At 38.2% G+C, this 14,139-nt stretch overlaps 1 pseudogene; it reads left to right on the forward strand.

Annotated features, from left to right (window-relative positions):
* The first annotated feature begins 1,669 nt into the window (after positions 1–1,669).
* LOC132522621 (ferritin light chain-like) overlaps positions 1,670–14,139 on the forward strand; it is a 33,383-nt pseudogene continuing 20,913 nt past the window's right edge.

Below are 14,139 nucleotides of genomic sequence, written 5' to 3' on the forward strand. Positions count from 1 at the left end.
GTATGTATAAAGAAAATATCTTTGGGATTTCCCTGGCAGTCTAGTGGTTAAGACTTCACCTTAGAACCAAAGAACCAAAACAGAAACAATACTGTAACAAATTCAATAAAGACTAAAAATGGTCCACATCAAAACAAATCTTAAACAAGAAGAAAATATATTTCCTTCTATTTCAAAAATGTATTCAATAAAGAAATTAGGGTTATGCAAAAAATATGTATACCATGTGCAGTAGTGGAGTGCTGAGGTTAATAGAGTCAAAACTAAGTATATCAGGCAGTATATTAGAGTTCTCCAGAGAAGTAGGACCAATAGGATATGTATATATGTGTGTGTATACAGATATATGTACATATTTATATATAAAGATATTCATTACAGGGAATTAGCTCACACGATTATACAGGTGCAGAAGTCCCAATATCTACAGGATGAGTAAGCAAGCTGAAGACTCAAGACTCAAGTCTGAGTCCAAAATCCTGAGAATCAGGAAAGCCAATGATGTTCCATTCTGAAAACCAGCAGGCTTGAGATCCAGGAAGAGCAAATGTTTTACTTTGAGTCCAAAGGCAGGAGAAAAGTCAATGGCCCAGTTCAAAGGACATCAGGTGGCAGAATTCCCTCTTATTCAGGGGAAGGTCAGCTTTTGTGTTCTATTCAGACCTTCAGCTGATTAGATGAGGCCTACCCACATTACAGGGGGCTGATTTACTCAATATACAGATTTAAATTTTAATCTCATCCAAAAACACCCTTAGGGAAATAGTGTCTTAATCCATTTGGGCTGCTATAAGAAAATACTATAGATTGGTCAACTTAACAAACAACAGAAATTTCTCACAGTTCTGGAGGCTGTACATCAAAAGATCAGAGTGCCAACATGTTCGGATGCAGACTTTTCTGGACTGCAGACTTCCTGTTTTATCTTCAAGTAGCATAAGGGACAAGGGATCTCTGTGGGGTCTCTCTTATAAGAACACTAATCTCATTCATAAGGGTTCTAGTCTCATGACCCTTTGGTCACCTTCCAAGGCCCCTAACTCCTAATACTATCACTCTTGGGGCATTAGAATTTCAACATATGAACTTTGGGGAGACACAAGCATTCAGACTGTAGAACCCAGAATAATGTTTAACCAAACATCTGGGCACTCCGTGGCCCAGTCAAGTTAACACATAAGATTAACCTTCACAGGCAGGCAGGTCTCATTAACTCATCACAGGCAAGCTACTCTTTCCAAATATCTTTCTGTATCACATTCTTTAATAGAAACACAAGAATTTCTTGGAAAAAAGGTTGAAACAATTCTACAGTTGGGATTAAGACATATGTAGGCATATATGGCAACTGAATATTCTGGGACAGATGATAGAATCAGACTTTAAAGATGTTACACAGAGCTGCTAAGAAAGACATATCCTAAATGTAGACCAAGTCAAGCAACAACAGGAGTATCAGAGAGAAGTGGCTTACTAGATACAGATGAGTGACCATTTTACAAAATGGCCTGGGCCCAGCCACCCTAGAATCTAGTCCCACAGAACAAAAGGACTATATGTGAAACTAAGGCAGTTGTTCCATTCAATCTGTGCTATTCCAGAGCTGGGCAACTTGACTCTAGGACACCTTTTACAGAGCACAATACAGAGAAAAGAGCTAACTCTGAAGATGATCCCCAAGGCCCACAGAATTGAAAAAGCTTTGGATAGCAGCAGAATTGGATGGTACCAGAGGATGATGGGAGCCAAGCTTGCTACGTCACAGAAAGGGCAGCTGTGTCAACGGTAGCTGCCACCTACATTAACTCGAGAGCACTGGAAGTGAACCCTGTGCGATAGCCTGAAACGGCTGGGTGGAAAAGGAACATTTTTCATAGTGGGGTGACTTACTGAAAATTTTATGTAGCCAAATACTCTACTGATAAATTTTCATTTTGTGTTTTACTGCTCTAGACTCATAAAAACATATAAAAATGAGCTTCCCAACAATCCTCCATCCCCAATTCTCTTCCCTCCAGAGATGGAGTCAGTCCCAAAAGTGTAGTTCTCAGCTCTACATATATCAAGGGGCATAGTAAACAGGCTTCTTTTTGCATTTCTTTGAAAGACGACATACCCTGGACTGTGGGCCATGATAACGATAATCCTTAAATGGCTCTTTGTGTTTGGAGGCTGAGGCAACTCAGAGAATCTAAGAGAAGGACAAACAATAGTATGCTACATACAGCTCATACTCTCTTGCAAGAACCAGTTGTTTTCTTTTCAGGAGTTTTGTGTTGTTAAACATAGCCATTATTAAAATTTAGATTATATAAACTTATTGTGAAATAAATTTTATTAAAAACAATGTTAATGAATACTCAAAACTCATCACCTCCTATTTTACTACATTTTGTTATTATCTATGCTCTTTCTTGAGGTTGTTCACCTGTTTTGAATTTGTGTGATGGAAATAACAAAAAAATCTCTTCCCAACTCTGCCTTCAGTGACATCATGTTGGTAACCTGAAATTGGCCATGGTGGGAGCATTCACACTACAGAAATTGTCAAACACTACAATTGTGACTTCATTTTTACAGTGAGCCAGTTGGGAAACATCTACTGGCACATCAGTGGGTTGACAATGTGAGTGTCAAGGCCCAGTAATGCTGATCTGATCCTAAGTTATTGTGAGGTCACTGAGGATGAAGAAGAGGAATGTGGTTACAACTTCAACATGGCACCCATGCAGAGCAGGATTTCTAACTGTGCTGTGTCTATGGAGAGTGTATTCTAAATCATGGTATTCTGGAATGCCTCCTACCTTCGAAGGGATCATTCCTTTCTGATCAAAGAATATTGGCAGGGATGACCTTTGCCAACGAGGACCAAGTCTCTCTCCACTTTTTCTGGTGTAGTAGAAGCCTCAGACTTCTTCTACAAAATAATGGAAGGGTTTTCCACTATTGGATGGTATTGTACATTTGCCAAACTTGGTGGTTTGTGTCTGGATTCAAAATACATTTTATTTATATGAAAAAAAAATCTTGAAATCTATGATATTACCGGTACCCCTAGTATTGTGTAATGATTCATACTTGTTATATCATGGGGAAAAATGCCTTGTTAGTAAAAATTGAATGTGGTAGTAGCATATCTCATAGGGATGATGATTATAAACTGTATTTGTTACCAGGTTTCATACAGACCATACATTTGGAATATTTATATTGTCATAGAACAAATAGTAGTGTGATTGATGCTTTAAATGTATGCATCTAATTCCAGAAACTATGTCCCATAGTTACAATCCCCCCCATGTCTCAGATTTTGTGAGGTTAAAAAATGATTTTACATGTGACATTGGGAGGAGAATTTATGAAGTTGGTAGAGAGGTCATATGACCCCTCTCAAGACCCCCCAAATCATGCTACCTTAGAGATACTCTAAGGATGGCTGAGATATTACAGTCAATGCCGCTAATAATCTAGTAAAATTAGGGTATTAATGTTACTGGGCATTTGTTGATATTCACTGATTAGTGAGTTAGTCATGAGAAAAACTGCCCTATCCATTGTATCCCAGGATCTAACCAGGGAAACAAAACCATTTTACAAGCAAGAATAAAGGGAATTTAGTACAGGGGATTGGTTACATAGGTCATGGGAGAGCCATGAGACCAAACAAGGGATGTAAGACAATCCAGAGATTATCACCACCAGAAGACTGCTACCCTCTTAGGCTGGAGGGCCAAAGGAAGCAGGTGATATCACAAAAGTCCAGACAACATCCAGGTTCACCTGTCTGACAGGCTTTTTAGGACTTGGAGCCCCATAGTTGAAGACACGGCTGCCAGAGATGCCATCCAGATAGAGAGGGAGACAGAAAAATACTCTGGTTTCCCCCTTCCTCCTGCTCCGCAATCTCATACCAGGGATTCTCATTAAACCTAACCATGTTAACAGTGGGCCATTGTATATGTAGCTTATAGGGGTCAGCAGAGAAAGAAAAGGACAAGGAATAGATGTGAGGGAAAACAGCTACAGGACTAATAAATCTATAAAATCCAAAATATGTATCTATAACTGGATGGATAAAGAGATAAAGACAGATCCCCCCCAATGTCCATTAATGTTATGACAAGGGGAAAAAAAAATTTTTTTCTTGCCTGGGTATATTATCTGAATGAGCATTTAATTAATTACTGAATTAGAAGTTTACACACTTCTAATTATTTACACTATTCAACTGTCATTTAGCTTCCTAAATGAGCACAAGATTGCCCAAATATCAAGAGCCTATTACTGATCCAAGAGACTCTTCTTTTCCATTATTCTAAAGCTCTCTATCTATACTCATACTGTGAGAGGTACTACAAAATGGAAAACTAGATTGATTTGACAGTTAACCCACTCTTTTTCACCTTGCCTTCTTCTCAGATATGCTGAGAAACATAAAATGGCCAAAAGGCAACAAGAAGGAGGAGGAAAAGTACAAGAATACTCTGCAAACTGAGTGATGGATGATTGAGAGCTGACTCCCTTTGCCAAGTGCTTTTATTATCCCACATGTTATCCCTGCATTCCAGGAAACAGCCTGAAGTAACATGTCAATATTATTATGGCTACATCTTTGCCATATCCTCTTTCCACCACCAAAAAAATAAGAGCCCATCAGAAAATACATAATATTAGCCAAGACCTGGTTTTTCCTTCCTAGGGTTACTTCTGTTTTATGCGGTTCCTCTTTACAAAGCTATTCTTAGAGTCCTTTTTGGTATCATAAACTTAAACTACGGAAAACTACCTTTCCTTCCTTCCTGACACATTATTTCATGAGGAGTGTGTGCTGTTACTTACATAGACAGGCAGAGTTTTTTCAAAGCAGAAAAGCCATCTATTTCGCTTGCTTTCCATGTGCTATCTGTATTACTACAATTAAGCACTTCAAGCACACAAATTTGTTCTAGAAAATAGGCAACTCAAAAATACAAACAAGCCCTATAATAGTATTCAAGCAACACTTAAACTATTTGAAAAATAATCTTGCTTTAAAAGTTAAAGTGTGGAAAAGAAGAAGTAAAGCTGTCACTGTTTGCAGATGCCATGATACTATATAGAGAATCCTAAAGATGCTACTAGAAAATTACTACAGCTAATCAATGAATTTGGTAAAGTAGCAGGATACAAAATTCATGCACAGAAATCTCTTGCATTCCTATACACTAATGATGAAAAAATGTGAAAGAGAAATTAAGGAAACACTCCCATTTACCACTGCAACAAAAAGAATAAAATACCTAGGAATAAACCTACTTAAGGAGACAAAAGACCTGTATGCAGAAAACTATAAGACACTGATGAAAGAAATTAAAGATGATACAAACAGATGGAGAGATATACCATGTTCTTGAATGAGAAGAATCAACATTGGGAAAATGACTATACTACCCAAAGCAAACTACAGATTCAATGCAATCCATAACAAACTACCAATGGCATTTTTCACAGAACTAGAACAAAAAAATTCACAATTTGTATGGAAACACAAAAGACCTCAATTAGCCAAAGCAATCTTGAGAAAGAAAAACAGAGCTGGAGGAATCAGGCTCCCTGACTTCAGACTATACTATAAAGCTACAGTATAATCAAGACAGTATGGTACTGGCACAAAAACAGAAAGATAGATCAATGGAACAGGATAGAAAGCCCAGAGGTAAACCCACGCACACATGGTCACCTTATCTTTGATAAAGGAGGCAAGAATATACAATGGAGAAAAGACAGCCTCTTCAGTAAGCGGTGCTGGGAAAACTGGACAGCTACCTGTAAAAGAATGAAATTAGAACACTCCCTAACACTATACACAAAAATACACTCAAAATGGATTAAAGACCTAAATGTAAGGCCAGAAACTATAAATTTCTTAGAGGAAAACATAGTCAGAACAATCTATGACATAAATCACAGCAAGATCCCTTTTGACCCACCTCCTAGAGTAATGGAAATAAAAACAAAAATAAACAAATGGGACCTAAGGAAACTTCAAAGCTTTTGCACAGCAAAGGAAACCATAAACAAGACGAAAAGACAACCCTCAGAATGGGATAAAATATTTGCAAATAAAGCAACTGACAAAGGATTAATATTCAAAATTTACAAGCAGCTCATGCAGCTCAATATCAAAAAGACAAATAACCCAATCAAAAATGGGCAGAAGACCTAAACAGACATTTCTCCAAAGAAGATACACAGATTGCCAACAAACACATGAAAGAATGCTCAACATCATTAATCATTAGAGAAATGCAAATCAAAACTATGATGAGGGCTTCCCTGGTGGCGCAGTGGTTGAGAGTCCGCCTGCCGATGCAGGGGACATGGGTTCGTGCCCCGGTCCAGGAAGATCCCACATGCCGCGGAGCAGCTGGGCCTGTGAGCTATGGCCGCTGAGCCTGCGCGTCCGGAGCCTGTCCTCCGCAACGGGAGAGGCCACAACAGTGAGAGGCCCGCGTACCGCAAAAAAACAAACAAACAAACAAAATACTACAATGAGATATCATCTCACACTGGTCAGAATGGCCATCATCAAAATATCTACAAACAATAAATTCTGGAGAGGGTGTGGAGAAAAGGGAACCCTCTTGAACTGTTAGTGGGAATGTAAATTGATACAGCCACTATGAAGAACAGTATGGAGGTTCCTTAAAAAAGTAAAAATAGAACTACCATACGACCCAGCAATCCCACTACTGGGCATTTACCCTGAGAAAACCATAATTCAAAAAGAGTCATGTACCACAATGTTCATTGCAGCTTTATTTACAATAGCCAGGCCATGGAAGCAACCTAAGTGTCCATTAACAGATGAATGGATAAAGAAGATGTGGCACATATATACAATGGAATATTAGTCAGTCATAAAAAGAAACGAAATTGAGTTATTTGTAGTGAGGTGGGTGGACCTAGAGCCTGTCATACAGAGTGAAGTAAGTCAGAAAGAGAAAAACAAATACAGTATGCTAGCACATATATATGGAATCTAAAAAAAGGTCAAAAAGAACCTAGGGGCAAGACGGAAATAAAAACGCAAACCTACTAGAGAATGGACTTGAGGACATGGGGAGAGGGAAGGGTAAGCTGGGATAAAGTGAGAGAGTGCCATGGACATATATACACTACCAAATGTAAAACTGATAGCTAGTGGGAAGCAGCCGCATAGCACACGGAGATCAGCTCGGTGCTTTGTGACCACCTAGAGGGGTGGGATAGCGAGGGTTGGAGGGAGGGAGACGCAAGAGGGAGGAGATATGGGGATATATGTATAACTGATTCACTTTGTTATAAAGCAGAAACTAACACTCCATTGTAAAGCAATTATACTCCAATAAAGATGTTAAAAAAAACCCCAAAAACCTAAAGAGACATGTACCACAATGTTCACTGCAGCACTATTTACAATCACCAGGACATGGAAGCAACCTAAGTGTCCATCAACAGATGAATGGATAAAGAAGATGTGGCACATATATACAATGGAGTATTAGTCAGCCATAAAAAGAAATTAAATTGAGTTATTAGTAGTGAGGTGGATGGAACTAGAGTCTGTCATACAGAGTGAAATAAGTCAGAAAGAGAAAAACAAATACCATATGCTAACACGTATATATGGAATCTAAAAAAAAAAAAAAAGCTTCTGAAGAACCTAGGGGCAGGACAGGAATAAAGATGCAGAGGTAGAGAATGGACTTGAGGACACAAGGAGGGGCAAGGGTAAGCTGGGATGAAGTGAGAGAGTGGCACGGACACGTATACACTCCCAAATGTAAAATAGATAGCTAGTGGGAAGCAGCCACATAGCACAGGGGAGATCAGCTCGGGGCTTTGTGACCACCTAGAGGGGTGGGATAGGGAGGGTGGGAGGGACATGCAAGAGAGAGGAGATATGGGGATATATGTATATGTATAGCTGATTCACTTTGTTATAAAGCAGAAACTAACACTCCATTGTAAAGCAATTATACTCCAATAAAGATGTTAAAAAAAAAAAGTTAGAGAGTAAAAAAATTCAAAAGAATTGGCCACACTCCTCCAACAGATTCTCTAACATTTAGCAGAAGAGAATTCACACTGATTCTGGTTTATGAGTAAAAGACAAGTCAACTTTAAAGTGGATCACAGATGACAATGTTTCTTTTCCACGTGTCTGCTTTGGAGCCATATTTCTGCTGACCACTCAAAAATTTCCTCTTGAGTATTTTGTGATATATTAGAACCAGGAATAAGGGATGTTAGTGCTGGAAGGGCCAGGCAATGGTCTGTGATTTAATTCACATATCCTTTCTGCACCAGACTCTTTAAGATCATTGAGTTAGCCTAAGAATTTTGAAGCTGCAGAATTCAGGACAGTACGTTACAATATGCCAGTATTACTATTCTCCTGCTCTGACAATCTCCACTGATTGACAGATGAAGGAGAAGAAAGGGCAGTCACCATCTACTGAGAGTAAATGAAACTGGAATATTAAAATTCAGGATTATTTGAGTGACTGAATTGGCTGGCAGAGTGTTCTCCAGTTAAGGGTGAGGAAAGATTAATTCTGCACATGACACCACTACTGTATTTATACAAGTCTACTGGGACAATTGTTTGCCTTGAATTGTTTTCTTCATTCACTTCAGTCAGACAGTTGTGCTGACTGATTTTTCTTTTTGATGTATGAAATGAATGTTTGACTGAATTTACCATTTAATTTCCACTAATGCACTGTAAAAACAATACATTAGTCAAATCAGATTGGCAGGTATGAAAAAGTTTACCGCAGAACTAGACAGAAATATAATATTGCCTTCTACAGAAATGTACGTCATATGCCCTGGATTTGCGAAATGTTCCAATTTTAAGTATTTTGCCACGTTTCAAAAATGTAAGGTGACTGATCCCATAGTAAATATAAGAAGATCTGTGAAGTCCAGATAAAAATAATTTTGTGTGAATCTGAGAATCACATAAAAGAAAAAACTATTATGAGATAAATTTTACTGAGTTTCATACTTATCAAGAGGTGTTTCTATGTTAAACTTTTGAGTCTTATTCTAGAAGTTCTTTAGGAATAAATACTTCAAATATATTCATAGAAAACTATTTATAATTTCATTCTTTCAATATTTATAGTTACTATGACAGGCCATTTCTCCATATCCCATCCCACAATTCTCTGCTCTGAACATTTGGAAATTGGTGGCATGAGCAGAAAAGTGCAGCAGTTTTTGAGATTGTTATTGAATAATGCTGATTTTATAAAGGCTGTTTTCTTCCATAGTTGACAAACTTATTATGGTACAGATGGTTGCATACTACTCTTAGAGATGAAAAAGTTCTTAAGGAATTTTCCATATCCCATTCACCAATCTGTGTTCTTGTTCAAAGCAAAATTAATTCCTTTCAAAATTAACATATTAGCTTAATAACAATTTTTAATCTTAAAATAATCTATGTGTGAGAATGGGAATTTTTGGTAGGAAAAAGTGACAGAAGATGGGACAAAGAATTCATAGACAAAACAGAATTTTTTAAATGGTGGGTAAGAACTTCTGTTTCCAACTGTATCAGTTTACCTTAGGAAAACATACTAGAAAGGCCAGATAAATCGTAAGCAACATTTGACTGTGAGTGTTAGAAAGCTACTGAGGTAGCCATGACCTAGAAAAGTAAAATAGAGAAAGAAACTCAATGAAGTGAGAACAATATTCTGCACAGGCTTTTCTAGCCCAGTCATTTAGAAACTATTGATGAAGAACAAAAGTCTGAGAAACCAAATGTGGCTCCTAAGAGGCAGAAATGCCAGTAGATCTTAGGACAATGTCATAGGACTAAGGAAACCAGAGCTGGAATTTAGAATAACAAGGCAGCTAGAATTTTAAGGACCAAAATCCCAGAGAGAGTAAAGATTCATAGAATTGAGCTGGGTTCAGCAACAGTGTTCCCTTGCAGTATTTTCCATGTATAATAGGTAAACAAGGCAAGATGCTAAGAAGTCAAACAAAAGCTAACTGAAGTAAAAGCAGAAGTCAAAAGCTAACTAAGTCAAAGGTTTAGTTGGCTTATAATGCTGAAGAGACAAAACAGGGGTTCAGAACCTATCAAAGAATTGTGGCCCAATGGAAAACTAATCATATGAATTAGGACACTGAAAGTCTCTCTCTCTCGGTGTGTGTGTGTGTTAGGAAAGTTGATGCAACATCTACATTGAACCTTATAAAGAAGGAATATGAGGATGCAGTTTGTCCAGTGACTGAGGTGATCTTCCCCTCTGCTCCCTACCTGAGAATAGGAAATTCTCTCCTGAAGAAAATACAGTTGACCCTTGAACAATGTAGGGGTTAGAGACGCTGACTCCCTGTGCAGTCAAAAATCCACATATAACTTTATGGTCGGCCCTTCCTATCTGTGGTTCTGAATCTGAGGATTCAACCAACCACAGATCATGTAGTACTGTATTACTTATTGCAAAAAAATCCATGTATAAGTGGATGTGTACAGTTCAAACCCAGGTTGTTCAAAGGGCAACTGTAATGGCATTCAGATTCTCTACAACTTGTCATATCCCAAGTCTAGTATTCGTTGAAGAACCATCAAGACTACCAAGAAAAGGAGAATTAGAATAAAAATCAAAACAGGGGCTTCCCTGGTGGCGCAGTGGTTGAGAGTCTGCCTGCCGATGCAGGGGACCCGGTCCGGGAAGATCCCACATGCCGCGGAGCAGCTGGGCCCGTGAGCCATGGCCACTGAGCCTGCGCTTCCAGAGCCTGTGCTCTGCAATGGGAGATGCCACAACAGTGAGAGGCCCGCGTAACGCAAAAAAAAAAAAAAAAAAAAAACACAGAATCAGAATCACAGATGACCTAAACATTAAAGTTCATACATATTTAGGTAAATATTATCAAGTTCAAGAAAATAGATGACAAGGTGGAGAATTTAACTAGATAACTGGAAGCTATAAACTGATTGAAGTTGAACTGATAGAATTGAAACTTATACTAAATTTAAAACTCAGTAGTGGATTGGGCACATGTAAAGAGAGGTAAGTGAACTGGAAGACAGAATAGTAAAAATATTAAGACTAAAGCATGGAAAACAGGGCTTCCCTGGTGGCGCAGTGGTTGAGAGTCCACCTGCCGATGCAGGGGACGCAGGTTCGTGCCCCAATCCGGGAAGATCCCACATGCTGCGGAGCGGCTGGGCTCGTGAGCCACGGCCGCTGAGCCTGTGCGTCCAGAACCTGTGCTCCACAACAGTGAGAGGCCCGCATACCGCAAAAAAAAAAAAAAAAAAAGCATGGAAAACAAAAAGGATATAAAGTACACAAAAGCGCATTTGAGACATATGGGCCACAGTAAACATCTTTATCATATATTTAAACTGGAGTCCAAAGATAAAAGGAGAGAGAGATTGGGATGAAAACAGTATTTCAGAAATAACAGCTGAGAGTTCTCTAAAACTAAAAAGAACGTATCAAGCAATAAATTCAATAAGCACTAAAAAAATGCAACAAGAGTAAGTACAAAGAAAACCAGACCTAAGATAACCACAGTACAATTCATGAATAGCAAAGAAAAACAGAACATCTTAAAACTAGCCAGAGGAAAAAGAGAGATACTACTTTCAAAGGAACAATAGGATTAAGATTACAGCTTACTTCTCAACGAAAATGACTGGATACTAGAAAATAATGGAATAACATTTTTAAGTGCTAAAGAAAATAACTGCCCAGTGAGAATTCTAGAGGCAGAGAAAATGTTGTTTGGAAGGAAAGATGAAATAAGGAAATTTGCCAACAAACAAAATTTAGAGAATATGTTTTCATCAGAACTGACTGAAATAAATTGTAAAGGGAGGCCCACAGGCAGAAGGAAAATTATCACAGATGAAAATAAGGACTTTATAAAGGAATTATGTATAACAGAAAGGATAAATAAGTGGATAAATCTAAATAAAATCTAACTGCACAAGAGTAATAATAAAATATATCAAAAATCAGAATGCATTAAAACAAATAGAAGAGGAAAAAGTAGTAGAAGAAATTTAAGATCTCAGCATTGCTTGAGAAGCAGTAAAAGAGCTAGTAAGTCATGGTACATGTGCAACTGCTACTTATGTAAAAGTAACAAGCTAATACAAGGGAAAATGGAATTTGAAGAATCTAAATGGAAGAAAGAAGAGCAAAAAGAACATAACAAGGTGGGACAAATAGTAAACAAGGAGTAAATGGTCTATAAGAAAATACATTAACTGTAAATACTCAAAGGACAAAGATTATTGAAACAAACAAAAAAAACTAATTCTATGCCACTTACAAGAGAAAAGAGTCAGATTAAAAATTAAAGGATGAAAAAATTATGTCATAACAACAATAAATAAAATTGAAGAAGTTTTTTTTTAATGTTAACATAGATTTGAAAGCAAAAAGTATCACTGGCGATAAGGCAGGATAAAAAAACCAACTGTTACTTTATAAGGAATATAGTATAAATCTAAACTTCAATGTAATATATGAAGGGAAATTCAAAAAAACTAAGTAGAAATAGAAAAATTACCTAGATCAGTAACATAGAACCACAACAACAAATCAGCAAATTACAGAAGATCTGAATACCACCATTAAAAACCTTGGCCTAAATTTACATAAAACACTGCACCAACAATGATGGAATATGTATATTACATGCAAATTTTTAGGTGCACATGGCACATTTATAAAATTGACTATATGCTGGTTATAAAACAAGACTCAGAATAAGCAAGAAATTTAAAAATATATAACCAATATTTTACCAAATAGTTGGATATTGAAAACATACTTCTGATCATTATGTAAGTCAAAGATAAAGTTGCAATGGGAATTAGAATTTTATTAATTGAATGATAATGAAAATATGCCATAACAAAACCTGTGGGTTGCAAATAAAGCTGTGGTCACAGAGAAGTTTAAGTATTCAAATGATATATCTCTAAACGTAAAAGGGAAAGGAATAAAGCAACTAGAAGATAACCTATCACCCTGAGGTAGGCAGCTCCTGAACTGTACCTGATGGGGAAGGCAGGGCAGAACTTCAGGAGGCCAGCAACAGGCAGCATTTGGAAGCAGGATCGGCTTCTAAATGAGGCCAGCTGAGAGCACGCTGAACACCATGTCAGAAGCAGTCTCCAAGAAAGAACATTTAATGTACAAAGGGATGACTAATATATAGTTAAGAGCTAGCACCCTGACTCCTCTTAAGGATGACTTACGTTGCTGGGGAAAAAATAAGAAGTGCTCGATGTAGAAGGTGAATAGCTTTATAATTCCCCGGAGAATCTTGGTACCAGGACCACACAATGAAGAACTTGGAGTCCCTGTGGCTAATCCAGCAGAGAGAGAAGGAGAAACAGAGATGGGAGAGAAAACAAAGGGAACTATTGGTGCAATTTGGCGCTCCTGCAGACCCAAGTCCAGGTATACGCTCTCTATTTCCACATCTTAAATAGAAGCCACCACGTTTCTAGGTCTTTCAGGTACTTAGAATTTTTCTTTAGAACCTGAAAATGGGGTCGAGTTTCCTGCCTGGATTGTTACAGTACAAAATAGAAGCAGGATGTTTGAAATAGTTCTCCATCTGGCAGAGGAGGCCTTGAAGCTGTGAGCCACTCACTGCGAACCAGCAGGACGTGAAGGATTCTTGAGCAGATCTGAAGCTACTGGGAGGCCTTTCAGGAGTTAAATCCCATAGTAAATACTGTACCTTCAATGGCCCCTTCTCCCTCTCTGTCCAGTCTTCCTCCACTCCCGTGGGGGCCCAAAGAGGTTAAATGAACACTCTTTGACTTGTGCTTCCCAGAACTTGGGCTTGGAGACGTCCATGAAAAGACGTCCATGAAAACTTGGGCTTGGAGACATCCATGAAAAGTCTGCCTTCCTTCTACTGGTTTGGGTTTCTTGGTCTCTCTGCTCCAGGCTAATCCCTTCAACCTGCTTTTTCCATTTCTGCCAATAATCCCCCTCTCCAGACCTTCCTAATGCTCTTCTGGGGCGGGAGGAGACTTCCTGAGGGCAATGTTTATTTCTAGAGGGAGAGGTGACCACATGACTTCACAGTGGTCATCCCCTTGATTATTCAGTT

Source organism: Lagenorhynchus albirostris, chromosome 7 (genome assembly GCF_949774975.1).
Source record: "Lagenorhynchus albirostris chromosome 7, mLagAlb1.1, whole genome shotgun sequence".
NCBI classification, from domain to species: domain Eukaryota; kingdom Metazoa; phylum Chordata; class Mammalia; order Artiodactyla; family Delphinidae; genus Lagenorhynchus; species Lagenorhynchus albirostris.